Genomic DNA, 24360 nt, shown 5'->3' with positions numbered 1-24360 from the left:
CCTCTTCTTGCGTGCCTACGTTTTGGGTGGGCAAATGGAGAAAAGGAGAGCGGATCGGGGGCGGCGAAGAATACCTGCCCTGCAGTTGCGACTTCTGGCACGCCCTGTCCCCCCCCCTCTTCCTCCTCCCTTCCCATCCCACGCTGCTGATCTCGGAGCTTCGGCGTTGCCATTCCTTGCACCGTGCACATGGATAACATAACCAGCTGTTGCTTGTGCACGCAGGCGTGTGGCTGTCTCCCAGCCCGTTAAAGAGTGTGATTGTGTGTGTGTGTGTGTGTGTGTGTGTGTGTGTGTGTGTAGGCGTCAGTGGCATGAAGGGAGCGCGGACATCAACAACGGGAGCGCTGGAATAGGGCCCCACAACCCCACCTGGAGAGGCGGGGAGGCCACCGGTGTTGTCCCCTTGACCTGCCACTTCCTGGCCTCCGGCTCACTCTCCAGGCACGTCCGCCCGCCTGCTCTTTATCCGTTCTCAGTGACGCGGCTGCGGTAGCGGCGGCGGCAAAGCCGGTTTCTTCAGCAGCAGCCCGCAACCTCTGCTGGCTCCCCAACACCCGGGCGGGCTGACCCCGCGGTGGAATCTCCATTGCCCCGCGGTGGAACCGTAGTTTAAGGTGACGGACAGCTTTAACCCTCCCCGGGTGGGGGGCATAAATCGAAGGCGGGCACCATTTCAGAGAAGGGTGTACGCGCGCCTTACACACAGATATACACACACGCACGCACGCAGAGGTACGCAGGCGCGCGCACAGCGTGTTTCTCTCCCGTTTCAAGTCCTCCCCTCGGCGAACGCCAGGAATTTGAATGAAGAGTGATCCTCCTCCTCCTCCTCCTCGATCTCTCGTTGGGATGCCAAGCCTGAACTTGGGGGAAGCGTCGCTTGCGGAGAAGCAGGTAGGCGGCCGGGGTCCATCGAAGCGGGTCTCTGCGTGAGGCTGGAAATGCAGCCGTCCAACTCACATTGGCCGGCGTGTGTGTGTGTGTGTGTGTGTGTGTGTGTGCGCGCGCGTTGCCTTTTGTAAAGCTCGGGGAGTGGGCGGGGGGGGGGAAAGGGAGGGAGAAAAAATCGACGCTTCTCCCTCCTCCTGCCAGTCTCCTGCCCTAATCCCTGGCTGCCTAGAAATGCTGGGGAGGAACAAAATAGGGAATGTAGGTGGAAGGTCCGGGTGCGCGATCCAGACAAGAGAAGAGTCGGGCTTGCAGGAGAGAGGAGGAGGAAGAGGAGGAGGAGGACGAAGGCGAGATTTGCTGGGATGCGGGCAAGCTGAGCAATTTCCTTGCTTTCTCAGGCATGGAGTTCCGGATGGATCTTCAGCCTGCTGGGCGCAGCTCTCTTTGGCTCGGTTTCTTATCCCGGTCTCTGCAAGAGCATTAGCAGCAGGAGGGGAGGAGTAGCTTTTCATTATTATTATTTTTTTTAATTTGCAAGCACGGTTGTGGCGGCGGCGGCGGCGGCAACAGGAGGAGGAGGAGGAGGAGGAGGAGGAGGAAGCGAAGCCCATCCCCGCAGCCTCCTGCCTCCGCTTCTGTGTCATCCCAGGAAACTTTGGCAGGAGCGCTTTGCGGAGCCCGCGAAGGCTGATCTTGGGCTTTGGGCGGAGGGTCTATAGGTTTCCCGGTGCCCCGGGTGGGGAAATGCTGGGGAAACCTTGGGCGGCTTGGCTGCGTGCAGAAGAATGCCCTTCTTCCCTGACCGCTTCTATACCCAAATTACATGTAAATGAAATGCTGATGCCTCGTTTCCACACTGAACACAACCGGCCTTTTCTAGAGGAGCATCACACTGGAGTCCTGCACAAGAGCATGCAAGTTTCGAGGGAATTGACCCTGCATGATGTCTGGTTGTGCTGGTGTGTGTGAGAGAGAACAGGTGGATTTATCCATTTTTGTATTTAAGCAGCAGCTTAAAGCACAAAGCTTCTCAAGGAGAACCAAAAACTGCATGGAGGGAAGAAGCCACACAGGGCGGACATTAGCGGAAATAGTGTAGCAGTTCTGTTGAGTACGGTCGTGGTACACACCTCTCTAGGCTGCTGTGGATATGTGTGCACGCAGACACATATGTGCGTATATATAAATGTATATATATATAAAAGAGCAGCTGTGGGCATAGAAAATACATTGATTTTTATCATGGATGGCCAGGAGCAGAGCATGGAGGATTCAAGCCACTCGTCTCAGGAGCTATAATTGCTGTCTGTTGTATTTATGAGCCCAGGTGTATGGTCCAGGAAATCCTATAATCCTGTAATAAATCTATATTTAACCTTCTGCCCAATAGGTTTTGAGGATCTGTGGATTTGAGCAGAGAGAAGGGAGAAGCAGAGAAGTGTCAGTGTTGATTAAGAGGCACACATAAGTGTGTTTCATTTTATATATGGGCTTCAGATATATCTGCAATGGGTTACATTAGCCAAAACATTTGATCCACCCTAGAAGACAATAGCCATGGAGGAAAAATGCCCCATTTGCCCCAGATATCATGATATCATCTTTCAGCACTTGGACTAAATGTTTTTCCAAGGCACGGCCCCTCCTGGCAAGTCTGGGAAAAGGGCAGCTTGACAACAGTGCTAATATTTTTATGCCAGCCTTATTTGCATGCAGCATACATTTTTAAACAAGAGCTCTCCTGGTCTTTCCATGCCCCACTCAGGTCATCTAGCAGGAAAACCAAATGATGAAACCGAAGGAGACAGAGGTTGTGATGGAGGTGTGATAGTACCTGAGAAAAGGAAGGAACAAGACTGCAGAAATTCTTCTGCCCGGGTTTGCTTGAAGGGCAGCATTGACCGAAAAAGGGACCTTATACTAATGTTTTGTTGATTTTTAGGATTGTAGGAAGCACCTTTTTTCTTTTGGAATAATTGTTCTTCTGTAGGTCTCTCCTGGTGCCCCTTAAGCGATGCCCTCTATATTGCTGTACCATTTCTAGAATCCCCAAGTACTGCCCCTGCTATTTAGGAATTATGGAACTTGTAGTCCAGTATACCAGATGATACAAAATCAGTCAGTGGCTGTTGTCAATTTCCAGTCAATGGATTGTTTCATAATGTATAAAAATGATCATGTGGTTTATTTTCTTGAATGTTTGAAGTTTGGTCAACATTGTGATTTAAATGCTGATAATCCCAGAAAAAGTCCTCAAACTCAAGGATTTGATGATATAATGTGATGATCACCTAAGAATAAATGCAAGAATATTTTCATATGTTTGTAAAGAGAGGATTTATTTTTATTTATAGATTTATTTTTGGCCATTATACAACCTGTTTACCAGCATGAAGTAGAATATTGATGTTTATTAGCATTTTCTTCATTTATTCTGATATTAGCTGTGTGACATTCATCTCAGTTGTAACATTTTTAATTTCTCTCTTCTCTCAGAAATATTTGCTTTTAAATAAGTACGGCTTTTTCTAATAAAGTTGCAACTCTTGAATTGGATCAGCTTAGAGGCAAAGAGGGATTTATTTATTAATTAAATTTATATAGCTAACATGATACTGAGCAGCTTACAAAATTAAACATCCAGAAAATCAGCACCCCAATAACTGCAAAAAACATTAAAACAATATAACTATTAAATCCATAGTTAGCAGGAGAGAGCACCATTCATTTTCCTAAAAGTACTGTGACTTGTATTTGGTTCTCCACCAGGTTCATAGGATTCTCAAATGACAAAGCTACATCTTCAGGCTCTTCCAAAAAGCCAACAAGGAGATAATACAGCCTTCCTTTTGAAAACAGGTTGATTGTTACCACTACATGCAATCAACAGGGGCCAAATATATAGGGCAGCCTCTGTCTGCCTGACATCTTATATCTCCAGCAGGCTGGCTGGAGAATTGTGGGAAATACAGTCCACTCATCTTAAAAGTTGCCACGGGTGATTAAGGCATGGTTGGCCTTAAGTGGAAGGCCCAATTCCTTATTACAATATGATTTCCTTTTCAAAAGAGTCTGATTGGCTCCATCCATGTTTCCTTTCTCCCATCAGACACAGTTTTTATTCAGATAGGAATCTGGCTTTATGTTGATTTGCCCATTCAAGTAGGCTTAATTTAGAGCATGTTCCTTATTTCTTTCCTCTTCATATTTGTTTTACATTTCATAATTCTGTATTTTAGAGTTAATTGATTGGAACGATATTAGGAATGGAAGCGTAGGACCTACATAAAGTAATTTGGGATTTTAGCAGTATTTTGTTCTCATGATGTCTCCATGGTGTAAAACTTGGAAGGAAGGATGCATCCCAAACAATGACAAACTACATAACAGAGCAAGGATTTGATGTTTTCTCTTCTAAGCCCTATCCTTGGAAGCCCTGCAACATATTTACTACCAACTTTCAAACTTTCTTCTTCATGCAACTTTTTTTTCTGCATTAACTGGCTTGCTACAGAATGCAAGCATTTTGCAGAAGATTTTGGATATTTTCTAAACAATCCTCTACCACAGTGTTCCTCAGCCTTGGCAACTTTAAGATGTGTGGAGTTCAATTTCCATTCCATGGTGGCTGAGGAATTCTGGGAGTTGAAGTCCACACATCTTATAGTTGTCAAGATTGAGAATTCTAGCATCCTGGTAGGACTGTTGCTAAAATATCATATCCTTGCTAGCTGCTGGCCTTCTAGTACTCAGTAGGATACATGCTGCATCTGGCCTAGGCTCTTTGTAACTTGGCCCGAGGACTACCATGCAACTACAAGGCCACCCTTTTCTCTTTCTGGAGCCAGGAAATAATCATATTAGCATATGTTGTATTGTCACAATAGGATGTTCCTTTAACACACATCTGGAATGGGGTGCTGTTCTGCTGTCAGTACAGTTGTAACACTATTAGGACAGAGATTGGTGCCTGATAAGGAAACTCTTATTCTAGACAGTGTACACCAATAGGTAAACATTCTTTTGAAAATGAAACATATAAACCAGTTTGTTGAAAGTTCAACATATAAACCAACATATAATCCAACTTCAGTCCAAGGATCTAGATTCACTTGTAGTCAAATAACACTGAATAGCAGGCACAGAACCAAGAGACTGGATAGGAAGGGTTGATCCCTCAAAAGACTTGCTAGGCCAATAAGCTGTTTGCCAATCTATACTACACCACCCCAAGGCTCCTCCTACATGTGTCCTAGATTGTTTACATGGAAAATTTTGGGATAAGGAAAACATCACCAGAACAGATATAACTGAGGAACAGGCTTGTGATAAAATGGATATGACATTATGACATTTTTTTCTACAAAGATATGGTGGAGCATCTTCATTCTATGACAAGTGGAATATGTGGATGAACACTAGAACACTGTGGAAAAGTGTAAACATTCTGAAAACTCTCAAAACAATCTTAAGTCATTGTGGGATATTAAAATCAAGTGTCCCTGGAGCACTGCTGCTTCTTGCAGTTGTCATTATTGCCCTACTGAAGTCTTACCAGAAAGAATTTTGTTGAGACTTCTTTCAAACCAGGAGTTTGCTCTGATTTAACACTAGTTGAATCTCTTGGGTCAGCACATCTGGAGGGTGCCAGATTGGGAAGGTTAACCTGACACTCTCAGTCATCTAAATTAACACTAAGAATGTCTTTTAAAGAAATGTATCTCCCGCTTTCATGAAATACTTTCTAATTATTTTTTAGAGAGACAGGTTCATTGTCAAAATAATATTAATTTGATTCTCTATGTTCAATACAAAAACTATTGAGTCTTGTGATGTATGTGCATTGCCATAAAATAGCTAGATATCCCACATTTTATTATCTAGAAATGGTTTCTAAGCACTAAGCTATAGAGAAAAGGTTACCTTCATATTCCAAAGTACTGACTTGCTACTCAGATGGGAGGAGAACCAACCAAAAGGCTTGCAACAATTTAAAAACTATACATTTATTACGATATAAGTGTTGATGAATTACAGCCACATAGCCTGCCATAACAACTTGGTTTTATCAGTCCTGGCCTTTACCAATGAATACTAAATGGATTCTAGGGCAAAGTTGTAACTTAATAGAGCCGGGACATTTTCTGAGAAACATGGAATTATAGAGGAGTTTGTGAAGATTTTTGTTAGCATTCTTGGTATTATTTTTGCTTAATGCATATAAAGGATTTGAAAATTGTTAAATGCTAAATAGATGCTTGTTGCCTATCAAATACATATGATATCAAAAGGAGAAGAAGGAAGAAAGAGGGAAGAGATACAAGAAAAGGAGAGCGCAAAGATTGGGTCAACTGATGGATAAGAGCAAGTTGATTTAGCTGCCATACAGGTTTTTCTTGGAAATAAGGATCCTGACAGACTCTTGGATTTAATAGAAGAGAATATACAGTAGATAGTTCAGGGTTGAACTGTGAAGTCTTTGATGCTCTCTGAGCATGGTTGTTTGCTTGCAGACATTTACCTAGTCAGATAATGAAATGTCTGCAAGCAAACAACCAAGCTCAGAGAGCACTAAGGACACTATGACTCTTAGATTATTTACAGATAGAAGTTTCCTAGAAGCTACCATCAAAATGCACTGCACAGCTATTCGGTATTTCCTTAGATGTGTCCATGCATTTCTGTGTGAGAAGAAAAAATATAAAACCAATGATGGGAGAATAATTGAAGTAGTCATCCCTCCCCCCTCCTATGATCCCATTTAACATTCCATGTAGGACACAGGGCAGTTATGCAAAAAAAAAAAAAAAAAAAAAAAAAAAACATTCCTAGAAGCACCTGGGCATTCTGGCTGTCAGCAAAAACCAGGGCAGTGATAATGAAATGAATATTCTTTTATTGATGACTGAAATGGGGTTTTCTGTGATTTATTTTCAGTTTTTAAAATTAATTTCATTTGCAATGACCTTGAAGGATAAGTATTGCAATGGTTACATCTGTGGTGTCTTCCACTTCTTCTGAGACTTGTAATTACTGAACAGAGATAAATAAACATACCGAATATGAAGTGCTCCTATGGACAGAGTGATAAATTTATATTTGAGTTTCAGAAAGAATAGTTTGGTTCTTTCTTGTTTTTGGATTTTCAGTCCTGTAATTCTATGAATAAAATAAAATGCTGGAAACCTATTTTGCATGAATACTGTGATGAAGAACAAAATAAAAATATGAATTATTGTGCATATTAAAAAAATCCTTCATGAAGAAATGCCCTTCTCAATAGACAGTGAGTTAAGCTTCAGTGAATGGCTTTGCTCATTGGAGGATTTAAGCTGACAATTATTTTTCGGGAGGCATTTATTCTTGTTTCAAGGCTGGAAGTCAGCACTGAAGTCTATAGTTAACAATTATCTAAGGCTTATTCCCCTGGCTATCTTGTTCCATGGCAGTTTTAGGGAAAATCTGGACCAGCTTCCCACAGTGCTGTCTGACTTTGAGATCTCAGCTATGTTGCAGCATGGAGAATTAGGGCAATGCTATATAGTGGTGACAGCATTGGATTAGAATGAGAGAGAGGTCAAAATCTGCATTCAACCAGGAATATTACTGGGTGATTTAGGGCCAGTCAACCTAACTTTCCTCACAGTCTGTTTTGAGATTAAAAATGGGAGAGACAAGTAGTAAGGATGTTGCCTTTAGATCTTGGAGGACAGAAATATTATAAATGCCACAAACCAGTAAATGAACTTCAAAACTGATATTGCAGATTTTTATGACTGCCTCAGCCACAACTGACGTGATACCATAGTCCCCCTTCTCCGTTAGCTATTTGCATTCTGCCAGAGGCAGAGGCGGTTGTATGAACAGGCCGTGATTTGACTGTCAACATCAGGACATATGTAATGATTTGCCGATCTGAGATGAAGGACAATTTAATGGTTCATAGGAATTACCTCCCTTGATGCTATCTTCAGAATACTATGCAAAAAAGGAAAGCAGATTAGAGTAGATAACCTTTGGTTGTGGCTCTGAGACATAATGCAAAAGGCTCCTGCCTGGTCATTGATATACAAGGGAAATGTCAGGGTTTGGATGTGAGCAATGCTAAATGACATTTATTACCACCCCCAATTCCTACTGACTTTAGCCCAAATATTGTATATTGTACTTTTTTGCAGTGTGTGTGTGTATGCCTTTGGGACAGAATTTTAACTCCCAGTGACTGCCTGGACTAGCCTTCGGTGTTTCCTTGGCAAAGTTTTTCATAAATGGTTTGCCATTGTCTCCTTCCAAGGACTGAGAGAAAGTGACTAGCCCAAAGTCATCCAGTTGGCTTTGTGTCTAAAGTGGGACTAGAACTCCCAGTCTCCTCCAGGTTTCTGGCCTGATGCCTTAATTACTACAATATTGTAGAATCTTTGGGAAAAGAAAGGGGACAAACATTTTCCATAATTCAAGTATCAGAAGGACTGCATGTTCTGGGCACATACTGAGGAAATGGAGAGTCTTGTGGGGTTGTTTTTTTTTTTTTGCCAAATATATATTTTGTATTTGCTGTGAAGGAGGAAACATATAAGTTAAATCTTTGTAATGGCTCCAAATTGGCTACCAATTCTCAGCTAAAAGTTGGTGGATCCTTAGAAATGTACTCCAGGATGACATTTCAAACTGGATCTCTTTTTGAGCTAATTTGCTACAAAATATAATGGACTACAATGACATTAAGGGTTTATTTATATTACTGGTAGTATTTTATGTTTGCATAAAAACAATCTTTTTTTAAAAAAAATACATCATTGAAATAAAGAGGTTGGAAAAGAAGATTCAGGAGGTCAATGATGATTTTTTTGTTAGGACAGATGTATATAGTCTTTGAGCAAATGTGTTGGTTGCCTGCTACTTCTGTCTGTTGAATGGGAGAATGCTATTCTTCATCTTTACAGGTCCATCCAAATAGTACAGTCCTTAAAGTATGTATTTTGCTCAGATTATACCACCATTCCTTAGCCTTGTGCTCCTCAATCTGTTGGGCTTCCTGTTCCCAAATTTCCCGCCTTTTCATAAATCACAAACTATTATAAATACAATTCTCTTCCAATCTGATAAATACATGGCACAGATAATTGGCGCGAAATGTAGGTTTAAGTTTATATCCCAGTTTCTAATAGAATCTGTTGGATCAGGTCATGACTCTAATGGCTTGCAGCAATGCAAGATTGTCAAAAATTGAGAGATAATGCTTATTACATTTTTTTTTGCAATCTCATGACATATTTGCCATGTTTTGTGTTGGTTGACTCAATGAATTCACTAGAATTTATGGAGGCAGATAATCTATTACATATTTCTAGAATATCCTGTTTTTTGTTCAACCTGTATTGATGGTTTCTTATAAATATCATATGGAAGTATAAGATTAAATATTACCCAAACATAGATGACATCAAAATCTATTTCATTTTGTTTAAGTGCTTTGATTTTAGTCTTGAATATGACTAAAGTGAATATTATCAGCAGATCATATATCCTAGAAAACACTGAATTTTATACTATGGGATTGCATAGCTGCAACATAAGCTACAAACAACCTTCAGTTCTAGCAGACAAAGCTGTCAAGCAACTTGTCTATCTAAGATGGACTTGGGAAACTTCTGTATCTGTTCAAGACCACCATAACTCTGTGGAAGTTAGGATACCCTTGAAAGCTGTTCATTTTTCAATACTTTTGTGCTGAATAGTTGTTAGTATGCTATATTGTACATGGAAATGTTGTACATTTGTACAGTTGTACATGGAAGTGTACAGAACTAGATGAGCAAAACCCTTGCAACAAAAAATACATTGTTGAAAGCCTGTTGTAACAGTACTTTGAAGCCTCTATTGATTCCCTGTTCTCTACAATATATATTCCAAAGTGCTGTACTTAAACTTGGAACTTCCTAAACATCTTGTTAAGTAGATACCATGGCTGCTACCACCTCTGTTGCTTCTTCCATTAGGCTTTGACAACATTATATAGCCCACATTTTTTAACTTAAATACATAGGCAAATGATAAGTTGATTAGAATGAGACAAAAATGGTCATCCTGTTGCAGGTAATATAAATATAAATATAAATGTTGCAGGTAATATAAAACAGAAACTTAGACTAGCTGTTCTATTTCCAAAGAAGAGGCATGGAGACAAAGCGGAGTAACAAAAACAGTCTTCCTTTATTGCAATTCACCAATAGAACAACGAACAAAAATGGTGCAGGCCCTTTTATAGTCCCCTGGTAGGGACAGCGTCAGCCAATCATTCCATGGCATTCTTCCCCCTTCCGCATGCGCGCAAGGCTGGAGACAGCCTGTCTGGTCCTGGGCAACCACGTGGTCTGCCTGGGCCTCTTTGCAGCTTTCCTGAGCCTACTGAGCAATTCAACAGGTCCAGAACATAACACTAGCCATTCCCAATCTGTAATTCTCCAGATTTGTTAAATTGATAACATGCTGTGGTGGGTATAAGGTTTGGAAAACCTGCTTTGGATAAAACTTGTAGGGGACAGATTCTCTGTAAAATCTGTAAAATGCAGCATGGATATCCTATTAATACTTTCTGTATATTTAATTTAGACATGAAAATGGTGTGTTGTGGAAATGCCCTAAGCTCAGGATCACAGTTGAAATGATATCTATTGGGATTAATTTTCTTGCCTTTGATCAGCTGTACATGTGTACACAGGGGACACTGATACTTTAGCCCATCTCTTTCCATCCATCATTTGTACACATAGCTATAAGTGAGGCAAGATGCTTTTTATTTCATCTACAGATCTAGGGGTTAACGCATCTGATTTCTGTTTGGCTCTCCTTTGATAAATTACTTTCTTAACTCCTTCTACCAACCTCATTTATTAAAGCTACTATTAATAAAGCTATATCTCATTGTTATATAGTGTCATCATTGTAAACAGTGCTTTATAGAAGTGTTACAGACTATGTCCTGCTATCTGGACAAAATTGGTGCAATATGCAATAGATTTCATTCCAGTTTTAAGTAGTATAAATGGACTAAACTGCTTGCTAAGATGGCTGACAGGTGATATGTATCCTGCCATAATAGAGCATGAACTTTGACTTGTATCTAATGCCTGATGATCATTGCTATGCAACCTGCACTTTCACTTATAGGATATATAATTAGCTTTATTTTTCAAAGCCAATTTCACCTTTGGACAAAAGGGATATTTGCCCTAATGAAGTTTAAGTATATACCTTTTTACAGGATACCTCTATTCAATACAGTACTCAATAATATAAACTCACTTTTATTCAGTTATTCTTTATAAAGTAATGTCAGGTGGGAATGATAATTCAACATAGCTGAAGAGTGCCAAGTATAAACATTTATATACTTGTTCAAGGAAGTTGGTAAAAATACTGATTGGCAAGTCTTCGAAGCCTACAATAAGAGATGGCAAATGCATGTATAACAGACCAGATTGACACGGAGGGAAGCTTTTCCTCTTAGAAATGTGTTCATTCAGGTTTCAAGGGTGACATAGAGCAGGGGCAATGGAGTAGCTATGTTTATTCAGGAAACTCAAGTGGTAGTCAGGTGTGTTGCTTCACTGATAACTCTATGGGAGATCCTCTTTTTGAAATTGTGCTCTAGGAGTCAAATTACTGCTACTGTACCTTCTCTTTAGTAGCCTTCTTATTTATGATGATCATTGTGTAGCTGGGTTGGGAATGGAGTTACCGGGTTTATGGTTTAAGGGACTTCAACTAACTTTCTTTGAATATGAAGTTGGAGGAAACTATGGAGTTTATGGTTACCATCACAACCATGGACCTGTGAGGGCTAAGCTCATTGTGTTAGTTACATGCTAGAGTGGGTTTTCTTCTTAGGATAATAGCAGTGCAATCTGTGGTTGGGATGTTACCATCAGTCCTTTGTCACAGACTGATCATTCCCTGTTGTCCCTGGAGTTTTTAATAATTGTTCCCCACCAGAAGGAGGAAGAATCTATATGATTGGTCTGTCCCAGGTGCCTAATGAACCTGACTGAGTTTCAGAAAAAACTTGAGGTTTTTCCTGAGGCTTTGATACATAGTTTGAGACTTTAATCACTGGGGAATAAGAGTGTTATCTATGATAGTTTTGAACTGGATTGTACTTGTGCAGACTTTCTCTGCTTGTGGTTCCAGTGAGCCCCCCTGACTTTCAGCAGATCTCCAGCAGATAAAGCTACAGAATGAGCATTTAGTGTATTGCTGGAAGAAGACAAAGGAGGACTATGATAGGTAAGACCCTTTTTTAAAGAACCACATTATGGCAAAAGTAGCAAAATATAGTTATTTCTCCACCTCATTGCATCTGCCAAGTGGAAGCTGACAGCCATGTTTAAGATGATATTCTCTCTCCCTGGTAAGGATAATAGGAAGGATATCTTTTAAGGCCACTTTAAGGGCTACTCTTGGCACCTGGCAGATAAAATTATTCCGATCTACTCTAAGTTGGACTTTGGCTACAATGACAGGTCTTATGAATTGTTTGAGACACAGTCTTCCTTGGTTACCTGGCATGAGTTTAAACCTGTTCTGAGGAAGTAGACAGCACTATCGATCCAACCACTTGCAATCTATATTCATGATCCTCTTAGTAGTTTAAGGCTATGATGAAGAGGTTAGGGTAGTTGCAGAAAGAGCCTTTCATCCATAGCAAAACAGAGTAGCTGTGACTTTGGGGGCTTTCTCATCTCTGAACTAGAAATTTTTCATTTTGGATTCTAGAGGATGTTGCAGAAATAGTGCACAATTTGGGTGTTTCAAATTTGAATTGGAAGGCCCTCCTTATAGTTACTTATATTTTAGTCATCTGTTACATCAATTCTGTTAGTCTTTGGGAAGGGTTAAAACTTAGTTTTTCCTCCATGAATTGCTACAGTTTGACAGAAGAAGTAGTCTTTGGGAGGTAGATTGTGTATCTTGATACACCCTGATTATATGCTATAGACATGACAACTTTTGTTTGATTTTGTTGATATTTTTGGTTTTAATTTTAAGTTGGGGTTGCCTTTGGCTTTATTCATGTACATGTGGAGTTAGTGTCATATGAATTAGTTGGCCATATATATCTTCTATACAAATAAACAAGAGATTGTACATTTGTTTTTATGTATTTCCTCTGTTCAGGTTAAACAGGGTGGGCTTGTGTTTCCAGTTCCCACATCTGCCTTACCAACTTGGGCACCCTCTAAAGACAAGGATTTCAACTCCAAATTTTCCAACTCTCACAGTTATTGCTGAGAATTTTGGAAATTGAAATCTCTACATCCGGAGGGCATTAGAACTAGGGAAGGCTGTCTTAAGGAGATCTGTTACTCCATCAGAGTTTTTTTCTGTAAATATTGTTCTTCCTACTCTGTTCATTCTTAGATTCAGAGCTATATTTGCTGTGTGGAAACAATACATTTTTGATTGCAAACGTCAAAGAGATATGGCAGGAAGGAAAACCTTGAAGTTGGAGCCAGATAATAGCTTTTCAGAGAATTGGGGGCATTATGCGATGCATTGGCCTAAATTTTCCATGGTCTATATACAAACACACACAAACTTTTTTCACTCCTTTATTGTCTTGACCAAACAGAATTTGCAAGAGTTAGGAAGTATAGCAAGTTCAGAGGTGTGCATCCTCACTGACCTACTAGCTAAATGGCCCTTGTCCTGCGCAGAATGAGACAATTTGCCACAGCCAACTCGCCGTGGCCAATTCACCACAACCAACTTGCTGCAGGACAACTTGCCATGGCCAACTCACCGTGGAAAAACTCGCTGCCGGACAATTTAGCAATTCTATTTAATTATTTAAAATAAATTTTAAAAAATTAATTTTTGCCATTCACATTTCATTCTGTTCCTCCTTTTGCACTCTTTCTTTAATTATTCTATTTCAATATTTCTTTAATATTAGTGGAACTCTTCTCCTGTGGCGAGTTGATCATGGCAAGTTGGCCATGGCGATTTGATTGTGGTGAATTGTCATATACCCTTCCTGGGATTCAGCAGTATTTCTAGTGAGAGAGGGAAAAAAATCCCTGCATTGAAATATTTAAATCACTATTCATCTTGGTTTCCCAGATCAGTTCTTCTTTCTTTTCTGTGTGTCATGTCTCTACCTTGAGTTTGTAACCTGGAGGGCAGAATCTGTGTTCATAATTTTTATACAGTACTCACAATTTAGACGTGACTAATTATTTTTGCACAGCACAGCTATTGCTGCCACTACAGCACCTTTCTATTTTTAGGAAAAAGAAAAGTCGGTGTCTGTCCAATCAGTGATTGCTCTTGATTTTATTGTAGAAATTATGCATTTCTTCAAGATTGGTCATGAATCCTGATCTATATAAAGGTCAGCCTTCTTTTTGACCAGCCCATGTCCAGTTTAAAGATAAGAAATCCTAAAAGAATGTGAGAATAACAGATATCCTGAAATGATCTACAGTTCAATAGCATCTGGACAAAAAATGTCACCTGATCAAAACTCCTGCTGCTATACTAAGCTATATTTTAATACTAATTGAATTCCAGTAATTCTTTTAAAATTTGCAGTTATACATAAATCAGCATGTGGAATTTGGCAACCAGTCTCCTCTTCAGTGATTATGTACATGCTATCCTAATATAAACATATGCTGTTAGTATAATCCAGAGATGTTAAACACAAGGCCCGGAGGCTGGATGCGGCCCACAAAGTGGTTTCATGTGGCCCACAAAGCTATCCTGGAAACAGTGAAGGAACGGCCCCCACTGCCTTGGCCCTAGCCCAGGCTGGCCGGGAACCAATGTACAATTTTGTGGTGACCATATATACTGATGGTCTTAGTTCCACAAGACCATCTGGAAACAGCAAGGAACCAGCCCCTGCCGCATCGGCCCTGGCCCCTGGGTGCATGCTGGGGAGGTGTCACCCTTTGTGAGGAATGAAGAAATGCACCATCACCTGGAAGTGGCCAGCAAATGGCCCTCATCTACTTCACATATCCCGCTTGATGGGCTCCAGGGGAGAGCCTTCATCAGGCAGCAGGGTGCTCTCCTCACAGCACCAAGAGGCTGAGATGGGCGGCGCAAATCCAAAAACAAGCACAATGATGCCCAGCCCCCAGCCTGTCCGGTTTCAGCAGGCAGAGGGATGCTCTCCTCACAGCGCCAAGAGTGGAGCCGGGTGGTGCAAAACTGATGAGAAGTGCAATGCTGCCTAGCCCCCAGCCTGCCCAGTTTCAGCAGGCAGCAAGGTGCAAAGCTGAAGAGCTTCGCACCACCCGGCTCAACCTCTCGGCGCTGTGAGGAGAACGCCCCACTGCCTGCCGAGACCAGGCAGGATGGGGGCTGGGCGGCATCACGCTTTTCGGATTTGCACCGCCTGGCTCAGCCTCTCGGCACTGTGAGGAGAGTGCCTTGCTGCCTGCCGAAACTGGGCAGGCTAGGGGCTGAGTGGCATTGTGCAGGTAACGTTGATTCTCACGCTGTTCATGGCATCCCCTCCCCCAGAGCTCACCAAGCCAGATATGTGAAGTAGTGAGGACCATGTGCTGGCCATTTCCAGGCGATGGTGCATTTCTTCATTCCTCACGAAGGGTGACACCTCCCCAGCTGCGTTTCTTGCCTGTTTTTCTCCCTCCCTCATCCCACCATTCTGTACTTAGGAAGGAAGAAAGGAAAGAAGGAAAGAAGGAGAGGGAGAGGGAAGTCCTGCCTTGGTCCTGCCCTGTTGCCCTTTTACCATCCTCTTGCCCCCTCCTCCTGGCCTATCCTGGGGGTCTCCCATCCTATTGCTAAGGAAGCTTTGGATACAAAGCCGGGTCTTCTCCCATGTAGAGGGAATGGGCCTCCCTCTAACTTTGCCCTCGTATCCATCATGAGCAACCTGGGTAAGGAGAGCAAGCACAGCAGCAGCAGCCTTGAGGAGGAGGTAAGTGCAGCTGGGCACCCCCTTGGGGAAGTGGGATTGGGCTTGGTGCCGCAGGTGCTCAAGGGCCAGGCTGGGCATTTGACCTCTGCTGCCCAGGGCTTTCGGCAGCCCACACCACCATGCAGCTCCCCTGCATGGCCTGAGAGGAATGGTCAGGCTCTTCCAGCGGATCATGCCTTGGCACTTGCCCTGGTCCCACCCCCTTCTGCCAGAGACCCTCAGATCTGTCCCACTCCTGTCCAGGCCCCCACAAGCACCTTTGACGCGAATGATGTAGAGCTGGCTACGCCCACCCAATAGGCCACACTCACTCCGTCCATGCCCACCCAGTAGGCTGCACCCACCTTGGCCACACCCACCTGGCCCCCCAAGGGCAACCGCAATGCTGATGCGGCCTTCAGTGAAATTGAGTTTGACACCCTGGGTATAATCCCATGGATATGATATATACATGCATACAGAGAAAGAGACATAGATGGACGCGTACACATACATACATAAACTTTATTTTGCTCTTTATTGAACTAGGTTAGTTCTGGCTCAGTGTCTATCAACTGACATTCTTGTCACAGAAGAAGAGTCTTGAATATTTTAAAAAAGAAGCCCTTGCCAGTTCTATTCCCCAGTGTCAAATATATGTAATGAGGTGTCTTTGTATGACAATATCCAGAGCCGTTCTGTCTCTGTGCCTGGAGGTAATAGTTCTCTATGCTGCTCTGTGAAGATGGGCTTAGAAATTACATTCCACTCTGGGCGCTCCTCTAGCACAGAGAAGTTGACAAATTAGAAGGAATTCAGGGAAGAGGACAGAAATGACAGGCATGTCAAACTGCCGGCCCATGGGCTGGATGTGTCACACTGAAACTGTGCCCACCCCATTGCAGGCAATGGGGGAAAAGTCTTGATACGTCACGTGACATCACATGACGGCGTGAGTTTGACATGCCTGGATTAAAAGGTTGGAGAGATTGATTGATGAGGAGAGATTACAAGAGCTAAATATGTATAACTTGGCTAAATGATGACATGATAACAGCCTTACAAGTATTTGAATAGTGTAAACACCAAGAAGGAAGGTGAAAGAAGAGTTATTTCTTATGGTACTCAATAGGATAACTCAAAAGATAAAATAATAGCAAAATTTTAGCTGGTGTAAGTGAATGGGAATAAAGATATAACTGCCCCCCTCCAGTTGCATAGATTGTTGCAGTTGTAGAACTGGCTCCCCTGGATGTATGTCTGAAACGACATATGGAATGGTGAAATCAGTGCTAGTCTGGTATGGAAAATGAAACTGATGGGGTTTTCTTGGCCAAGACTGAATATGTGATCTAAGGCCTTATCTCTATCAGCACAAAATGTTTTCCCATAGGTTTTTTTCTTTCAATTTCTAGAGTTTTTGTAGGAAATTAAGTCCAGAGGCACTGATGTAGGAAGGATGTAGGAAGGATTGAGAAGTCTGTAGTATTTCCATATTGTTAGCTATGCAAGGATTGTCTTGCATCTGTATATAAATAAATGTTCCTGAAAAGTCAAGCATGCATGAAACAGATGTACTTCAGTTACTATTTGAAAGTGGATATTGCACAATGATTTCCCTTTCTCCTTCTGGTAAAAGCTGTCTTTTTCTCAGTTGATGGTTAAAAGCTAGTCACATGGATAGCACTGCCTCGTTTAATTTAAGGATAATCTACCTTTACCTTATATCAATCTCATAGGTCCAATTGAGCAAGGTCAGCTATTCATTTGTAGGTCCCTTCTTAGTTACTATATATCATAAGTCATATCTTTTATTTGGCAAAAATAGGTAATGAATAGGGGTGAGTAGAACATGGGATATAAATACATTAGCACTTAAATTATGTTTATATTGTGCATTCTTCATAAAACCCACAGCACTTGCCTTCTCTGTTTAGCTTAATAATGTTCCCAACAGATATGCGGCCATCACAAAAGACAGGATGCTTGGTCTTCCTTTACATCTGTTCCCTATTATCAGAATAATAATCTGTACTACATATTTAAATTAGTTTAAAATATGTACTACTTTCTGTGCTATTTCTGTCCAACCCTGGCAACAAAATAATATTCCCACTTATCACTTAGCATGTTCAGGAATTTATAGTTTTTGGTAATAAAATTGAACATTAAAATGATCCACACTGTCATTATACAAAAACATAGAAAGCAGACAAATATTGGAAGTATTGCTATTACTTTAAAATTCTCTTGTATGATAAAAAAATTTCCAACTTACAGTCTATTTACTGTAGTAGTTTCAAAGGAAAAATTGAACTTTTGAGCAATTCTGAAAATCCCATGTGAGTGAGATGGGCTTAATACTGAGAACTATCTGGCAACTGAAGAATGTAAGTTTCTCCTTCATTATCATAAAAAAGTGACATTACAGTGCTCAAAATAGCACATAAAATGGTGATATGACAGTTGTAGAAAGCTGACTGAATTGTGCCTTGGAACAGTGGGTAAGAGTCAAGTATTACTGAATTACATCTCCCATTATTTTTATCTATAGGCCATGCTAGTTAGCTGTTGGGAATTATAGTTAAGAAGCATCTGGACTGTCAGATTACCTATTGGACTTGGAATTAAAAGCCTAAAAGGATGATCCCCTTTGATACTGCTGTCTCATTCGTGAGACTTGAATACTCACCCATTCATTCAGAAAATCAACTCTTTTGGCAATTCAACTCAGGTCTGGATTAACCATTAAGCAAGATAAGCTTAGGATACCAAGGGAAGGATGGCACCACAATGTGTGTCCCCCCCCCCCCGTTGACTCTTAACTCTTTCACTGCCATGCTCAGTTTTAGTTAAATTTGTTCCAATTGTACGTATCAACCACAATCAACTTTAACCTGTGTTGTTATTAAGTGGTGTGGTTGAGTGACTAAAATTTAGAAGTTTTGTTTGTAGGTGTCCTTAGATATCACATTCCATCTCTTGGAATGAGAGTTTTGCTTTTGTCAAGGGGTATAGTTGGCTGTGCATGTTGGCCATAATCCAGCTCTGGTTAGAAGAGAAAAGTTAGAACTGGAAAATAAAAGAATGGAAGGGAATGGTAACTGTGATATATTTTGTTTACTTTTCCTTTTTGGGTGGGATATGATATGTAATTTGTCACTCACTATCCTAAATATACACCATAGTATGTTTTTACAGTTTGGCTATTTCTTACAATTTGTATCCACAATCCAATTACAGGTGGTCCTTGTTTAGCAATTGCTTACTTTGGCAATTATTAGCAATTACAACAGTGATGAAAAAGTAAATTTATTACCAATGCTTGTATTTATGAACTTTGTAGGTCTGTAAAAAAAGGAAAGCTGAAGTAAGATCATAAACACAATCACAGTTTTAATTAGCAATCCCACTTCACTTAACAACCAAATTGCTGGTCCGAAGTGTGGTCACTAAATGAAGACTACCTATATGTCTGCAAAACTCACCATTCCAAAAGAATTCTGAACTGCAGACTATACTGCTCTGCTTTTTCTTTCACTCATGTTTGTTGCCTTGTTTAATATTCAGTCTGATGTTTTTTGAACAAATTCAAAGTTTGCTTTCTGTCCAACAACCTTTAATTAATAAAAAAAATGGAACTGCTGTACTGTGGATTTTGGAACGAATAAAATAAAATTAGGACCCAAGGAGACCTATTTATATACTGTACTTCTATTTATTTGTTTTTATTTGGACCTCACAGTTGCTTAACCTGTGGTTTATAAAAATGCTAAGTACATATGGAGTTCCAGGATTGCTTCATGCTCAAATTAAACATTTGGAAAAGTTTCACAATCAGTTAATGAAAGGATCAGAAGACAGTAAGATGCAAGGAGAATGGATCACACAGGATTCACCTGCTAATTTTAACTTTTGTGATAATAACTGGAGTTTTTATTTGAATTTAACAGCTATATCCACCCCTTTTGGGAGAGAAAGATTCTATAAATGAAAAAGCCATGGTTCTGGAAAGGCAGGCAGAAATGCTGGTGTATCCCTTAATCTCAGTACCTGTCAGAATATGTCAGGTACATCCTTCCCCTCCCTGTGCTACAAATTAGCTATCTATGACATAGAGTCTCGCTGTCATACCCTTCACTACATTCATGTTGAAATTTGAGTTCTCTGGTAGATCATTGCAGCTTGCTTAAGTGATTGGTGTTGCGTGTTGGTTAGAGAGATGTATAGTGACAGGTTTTGTGCTTTCAATGTCCAGTTGCCATCTAATTCACTTGAATTATAGGAGACAAGGTTTTGTATGAAAGTCTAAGCAAAGAAATCTGCCCCAAAGAAGAGGGAACGAATGCCAATGTAGCTATTTTTATACATATTTATAGATTGACAACTATGTAAGCTTCACTGTCTCTAACACTTCCCCAACAGATGCCTCTTTCTCTAGTTGTAAATTTGATATAATTTTTTTTATTGCTTACTTGTTCTCTGATGCTATTCTAGACCTAGGTCAATAAAGGCCCTGAAAACCCAGTATAATCCTTTCAATATTTGTTGCATTTTTTATTTTTGTGTTTTATATCATAGGATTAAAGTACTGAAGATAATCTTTGGATGATTTTTGTATCAACACTAGACAACCTGTGTCCTGTTGGGTTATCATTACAGAGATATTCCCATACCTAAACAGAGAAACAGAATGAACAAGGGCAAAAAAGCAGCAGGAGCAGCTGTCACTTCCAATTTCCTACCAGTTTCTCTACTGCAGTGGTTCTCAACCTTTCTAATGCCGTGACCCCATAATACAGTTCCCCATGTTGTGGTGACCCCCAAGTGGGTGTGGCCACCAATAAGAGGGAGTAGGACAGCTAGGGAAAAGGGAAAAAAATGGTGGACAGCGTGGTTTGGTGACCCCCGTGAAATGGTCATTCGACCCCAAATGGGGTCCCGACCCACAGGTTGAGAACCACTGCTCTACTGAGTTTCCTTGTAGGAATCTTGCAAGGAGTAGCAGAAATTTCCCTTCTCTTCCCTTTCCTTCCCTTCCCACCGACGCCACCCCCATTTATCTGTCTTGAGGAGTATTCTTCATTAGATATTGGGTACAATGGGAGGGAATCTACAACTGCTATTGCTTTTAATGGGTTTAAAAATTATTTTCATTTATTGCTGTCTTCAAATGTGTTAAAATAAAAATTGTAAATGTTCAAGAAAAAAAGAAAAGAATGTTCTTTTTAGACAGAAATACTTTGAATTTGTTTTCATGTCTATGAAAATATTACCTATGCTGGGCAATATGCTTGTTCCAGGCTGGGTTTTACTACAAAGTCAGACTTCAGGTTCAGCTGTGACCACTTTGCAGATAGTTGGTGCATATGAGAATTTTTAAACTTGCAGAAAGCAACAATTACAAGAGTGCTTAAAAATCAGTTTGAGCTGGTTTAAATTAAGCAAAATATGCATGCTCAAAAATGTGTATAGTATGTGATCAAGCTTGGGTGCACGCGTAATGATGTAATTAGGATGGAAACGCTGGATTATATAAATAGAGGTCTTTTAGTTGAATCTTTAATGCTTCTTGCTATAAGAGGCTGTTGACCTTAGTGTCAAGTTTAAAAAAAAACTGCAGCCAATTTTCTCTGGTTGTGTCTTTGAGTCTGGAAGAAAGATACAGGAGGATCTGGACAGACTTGAACACTGGGCGCTATCTAACAAAATGAAATTCAATGGTGAAAAAAGCAAGGTTCTACATTTAGGCAAGAAAAACCAAATGTACAGGTATAGTATAGGGCAGGGGTAGGCAACCCAAAACACTCAAAGAGCCACTTGGACCTGTTTCCCACCAAAAACAAAACACTGGGAGCCGCAAAACCCTTTTGATATCTAAAAGGAAGATAACACTGCATATATCCTTTTTTACTATACATATATATATATATATATATATATATATATATATATATATATATATATATATATTAAAATCAATAAATAGTCGATCACCAAGAGAATAAAAATATAAAAGATTTTATTTACTGAACCTAGCTTTCGTCAAGAGCTAGGAAAGAGCTACACACATATACATACATACATGTACATATACATATACATACATATATATATACTCACACACACATATATATATCTCATAAAGGTAAAAAAGGATATATGCAGTGTTATCTTCCTTTTAGATATCAAAAGGGTCTCTCTCTCTCTCTCCCTCCCTCTCTTTCTTTCTGTCCTTGGTCTGCCAGTCCTCTTCCCCCACTCTCTTTCTCTCTCTTTCTTTCCTCTCTCTCTCTCTCCTTCCCTCTCTCTCTCTTTCTCTCTCTTTCTCCCCCCTTTCTCCCTCTCTCCGATCTTCTGCTCACCTGGCAAGCTCAGAGGTAGGCAACTTCGGCTCTTTTATGACTCATGGACTTCAATTCCCAGAATTCCTGAGTCAGCATAGCTGGGCTAACTAGCTCTCTCCTGCCCTTCCTGCTTGCTGCTTCCTGCAGAGATGCAGCAAAGGGAGGAGCCATGCCCCAAAAGATTTTCAGCTTGTCGGAGAACACAGTGAGTCCACTCTCTTTTACACACACACCCACACCCACATACAAACACACACATAAACACAAACACAGAGACAGAGAAGCAGGGAAGCGCAAGTGCCTCTCTCTGTCTCTGTCTCTGTTTCTCTCTGCAAATGGCAGAGGAGGCTGGGAGCCACAGGGAAGGCTCAAAGAGCCGCATGCGGCTCCGGAGTCACAGGTTGCCGACCTGTGGTATAGGGGGTACCTTGCTCAATAGTAGTAACTGTGAGAGGGATCTCAGGGTGCTAGTGGACAGTCACTTAAATATGAGCTAGCAGTGTGCTGCAGCTGCCAAAAAAGCCAACACAGTGCTAGGTTGGTTGCATTAACATAAGGATAGAATCAAGATCATGTGAAGTATTAATACCACTTTACAATGCCTTGGTAAGGCCTTACTTGGAATACTGCATCCAGTTTTGGTCACCACGATGTAAAAAAGATGTTGAGACTCTAGAAAGAGTACAGAGAAGAGCAACAAAGATGATTAGGGGACTGGAGGCTAAAACATATAAGGCTTGGCTGCTGGAATTGGGTATGTCTAGTTTAATGAAGAGATGGACGAGGGGTGACATGATAGCAATGTTCCAATATTTCAGGGGCCGCCACAAAGAAGAGGGAGTCTTCTTATTTTCCAAAGCACCTGAAGGCAGGACAAGAAGCAATGGATGGAAACTAATCAAGGAGAGAAGCAGCCTGGAACTAAGGAGAAACTTCCTGACAGTTAGAACAATTAACCAGTGGAACAACCTGCCTCCAGAAGCGGTGAATGCTCCAACACTGGAAGTTTTTAAGAAGAGACTGGACAGTCATTTGTCCAAAATGGTATAGGGTTTCCTGCCTGAGCAGGGGTTTGGACTAGATGACCTCCAAAGTCCCTTCCAACTTTATTATTATTATTATAGTCACTTCAATTGAGATCAGCCAACAAGTGCCACCGCTTGGTTTTTTAAAAAATATATTTTATTGATTTTTAACAATAACAATCTTTAGTGCTTAGCAAACAGCATGTTGTCTGGGTTCATATATTTAAAAACAATCAATAATAATTTCTATAATTCCATAGTCAATATATTAGTTAATTATATATTTTCTTGATCTTCTCTTCTTCCAGTAGAATTCTCCTTTTATCAACATTAAGCAAATATAATTCTTAATACTTGCAATACATGCAAGGTTAAATATAAACATTTTTCTTGTGTTTGTACAAATAACAATAATATCAACATATAACATCTTTTCTAATTGGCTTATGTTTCAGTTGTATTTGTAAAGGTCATCTTATTGAGTCACTATGTGTCTTGTTTTCAAGATTCTTATTTAAGCTTAATTTCTCCTCAGTATTCAAACCATTCTTATCAGTCATGATTTTCTCAAAGTTAATTACCTTTAAATATCCAGACTTTTCATTCACATACACCATCCCAATATTTTTACATTTCATATATTATAAAAGATACTACACTACTTGTATATCTTATCCCTCTGGCTGTAGAGCCCCTTTATATTCAAAATGTATCTATTCTTTTAACCATATTCAAACAAGTGTTTAATCATATAGTACTCCATCTGGTAAATTGAGTCAAATCGCTTGAATCTAACTCTAGCTTTCTTCTTTTGCCAAGTTGCTTTCCAAGTCAGTATGTTCAGCTTGCCAGGGAATTCTTCCTGTATTTTTGTGAATGTTATTGGGAATAGGAAAGACAAATTAGATAGGATGTGCATTTTTTGTCTCCCAAACAGTAATGATTCTCCTGGCAGCTCTTTAATCAGTTTTGTTAGATCTTCTTTCTTATCCTCAGGTTTGTTTTGGAGTCCTGAAAGATAAAATATCTTTTCCATGTTCATTGTTGTAGCAAAATCTTGTGAATTTTATTTTGTTTGTATTATGTTGTAGTTCTCTTCATTTGCAGCTTCCCTATTTGGGTCGCTTTCCTCTAGTTTGTGTTCTGTTAACTGATTTGTTTG

At 40.4% G+C, this 24360-nt stretch overlaps 1 protein-coding gene across 5 annotated transcripts in view; it reads left to right on the top strand.

Moving 5' to 3' along the window:
• Positions 1-320: 320 nt before the first annotated feature.
• ELFN2 (extracellular leucine rich repeat and fibronectin type III domain containing 2) overlaps positions 321-24360 on the top strand; it is a 207979-nt gene continuing 183939 nt past the window's right edge. For 4 of the 5 annotated variants that reach the window (XR_005558755.1, XM_039360493.1, XM_039360477.1 and 1 more), the window contains exon 1: positions 321-897. The gene's annotated coding sequence lies outside the window, so the exon portion shown is untranslated. Of the gene's footprint in view, positions 898-1432; positions 3213-24360 lie in introns of those variants that run through there. The other variant, XR_005558756.1, reaches the window with a different exon arrangement.

Source organism: Crotalus tigris, unplaced genomic scaffold (assembly GCF_016545835.1).
Source record: "Crotalus tigris isolate CLP2741 ecotype Arizona unplaced genomic scaffold, ASM1654583v1 scf7180000017577.548942, whole genome shotgun sequence".
Taxonomy (NCBI): Eukaryota; Metazoa; Chordata; class Lepidosauria; order Squamata; family Viperidae; genus Crotalus; species Crotalus tigris.
This window is presented reverse-complemented; position numbering and strand designations above follow the sequence as displayed.